Source organism: Melanerpes formicivorus, unplaced genomic scaffold, assembly GCF_026170545.1.
Source record: "Melanerpes formicivorus ecotype bairdi unplaced genomic scaffold, bMelFor1.0.p_v2 SCAF_1, whole genome shotgun sequence".
In the NCBI taxonomy this organism is placed as follows: Eukaryota; Metazoa; Chordata; class Aves; order Piciformes; family Picidae; genus Melanerpes; species Melanerpes formicivorus.
Genome location: NW_027142353.1, coordinates 38,400,617 through 38,403,159, shown reverse-complemented (window position 1 = coordinate 38,403,159; position 2,543 = coordinate 38,400,617).

The window sequence follows — 2,543 nt, the reverse complement described above, 5'->3', positions numbered from 1 at the left end:
TTCAGCTTTTCTTTTAGGTGCAGAATTAGAATAAAGCTCACGTTGACCCACTTTTCAGATAAAGAAAGGCCTCTCCTTCTTCCCACTGCTCCTCAAAGGCATTTGCATGTCCCAGTGATGTAAATGTAAGGCCCATCTCTAGGCTTCTCTATGGTTATGCCCATAATACATACCACCACTTGTAGGACGTATGGCTAGACAACATAAACTTCAACCATGAAAAAAAGAAACTTTGCCTCTTGAAGTCACTGTTTGGCCTTTTACCACCAATGCCTGTGAGGGTGAGAAGGAGCTGAAAAAACACATGAAATATGCTTATTAGGGTAGAAGCCACAGGCAGCCAGCACAAGCCAGAAGCAACAGCCTGTAGCAGAACATATTTAGAGAAGTGACTCAAATCCCCCTGATTTCTATAGGATTAATGTTGAGGCCAGCATGAGGCTTTTATACGGAGAAAGCCAGGCCCTCAGCAAAGGAGGCATCTGGATTTGATAAATCTGTTACTGGCAAAATCTCTCAGAAATGAGCAACATGTTGTAATGCAGCAGGCTGATCAGCCCAACTCTCTGGCAGTACAGCCCACGCTTCCAGCTCCTACTTAAACATTGGGAGTGAGGGCTCACTGCTCCAGTTAGGACAACGCTTACAGGAATCACCCTTAAATCCCCAGCATTATAAAATACCTTTTCTTTACCATGTTTCTGCTGCACATGACAACTATAGGATGCTAGGTTAGGCACCCAGAACCCAAGCAAAGTAACCCAAGCAAAGTTTTAGTTGAGCTGGAGTGACGTAGTTCACTGGCAAATGACTAAGAAATTTGCAGTTTCAACAGGAAAAACCTCACAAGTATTTGCTGGAAATTCAAAGTTAAAGAAATGTGAGCATCACCCAAGTTGCATGTAATGATGAGATAATTGTGTTTTCTATATGCAGTCAAGCTAAGAGGGGCAGCAAGAAAACCTCCACTCTGGACTTCTGGAGGGTGGACTTCAGGTTACTAAAGGAACTAACTTAGAAGATACCTTGGGTAACAGCCCTTAAAAACAACGGGGTCCAGGAGGGCTGTACCTATGTCAAGAAAGTAATCTTGAAGGCCCAGGAACAGGCTGTCCCAGTATGCCAGAAGATGAGCTGCCAGGGTAGACAACCAGCCTGGATGGGCAATAAACTTCTGAGTGAATTATGGGGAAAAAAGAGGGTGTTTTGTCTTGGAAAGGAAGGAGAGGTTACCCATGAAATGTTTAAGGATGTTGCTACGTCACATAGGAAAAAATGAGAGGCAAAAGCCCATTTAGAGCTTAGACTGGCCACTGCTGTGAAGGACAACAAAAACTGATTTTATAAATATATTCATGGCAAGAAGAGGAGCAAGGACAATATTCCCCTCCACTCCTTAGTGGGCATGGAGAGGAATATAGTAATAAAAGATGAGGAAAAGATAGAGGTACTTAACACCATCTTTGCCTGAATTTTTAATAGCAAGATAGGTTGTCTTCTGGACAACTGGCCTCCTGAGCTGGCAGATGGAGTGAGGGAGCAGTATAGTCCCCCTGTAATCCAGGAGGATGTAGATAAAGACCTGCTTAGCCACTTGGATCCCCACACGTCCATGGGACCGGATGGGATCCATCCTAGGGTGCTGAGAGAGCTGGCAGATGAGCTGGTCAAGCCGCACTCCATCATTTTTTCAACAGTCCTGGCTCACTGGAGAAGTCCCAGAAGACTGGAAGCTGGCCAACGTGATGCCCATCCACAAGAAGGGCCAGAAGGAGGACCCAGGCAATCCCAGGCCTGTCAGCCTGACCTCAGTGCCAGAAAAGATGAGGGAACAGGTCATCTTGAGTGCAATCACACAGCACTTACAGGATGGCCAAGGGATCAGGCCCAGCCAGCATGGATTTAGGAAGGGCAGGTCCTGCCTGACCAACCTGATCTCCTAGGATCAGGTGACTGCCTGGTGGATGTGGGGAAGGCTGTGGATGAAATCTACCTGGACTTCACCAAGACACCATCCCCCATAGCAAACTCCTGGCCAAGCTGTCAGCTTGGTGCTTGGACAGGAGCACTCTGCACTGGGTTAGGAACTGGCTGGATGGCCAAGCCCAGAGAGTGGTGGTGAATGGTGCCACTTCCAGTTGGAGGCCAGTCACTAGTGGTGTCCCCGAGGGATCAGTTCTGGGCTCCATCCTGCTTGATATATGTATTGATGATCTGGACGAGGGGATTGAGTTGATCATCAGTAAATTTGCAGATGACACCAAGCTAGGGGCAGGTGTTGATCTGCTAGAGGGTAGGAGAGCTCTGCAGAGGGACCGTGACAGGCTGGACAGATGGGCAGAGCCCAATAGCATGAGATTTAACACATGTAAGTGCCAGGTTCTACACATTGGCCACAACCCCATGCAGTGCTACAGGCTGGGGTCAGAGTGGCTGGAGAGTGGCCAGGCAGAAAGGGACCTGGGGGTACTGGTCGATGGTAAGCTGAACATGAGCCTGCAATGTGCCTAGGTGGCCAAGAAGGCCAATGGCATCCTGACCTG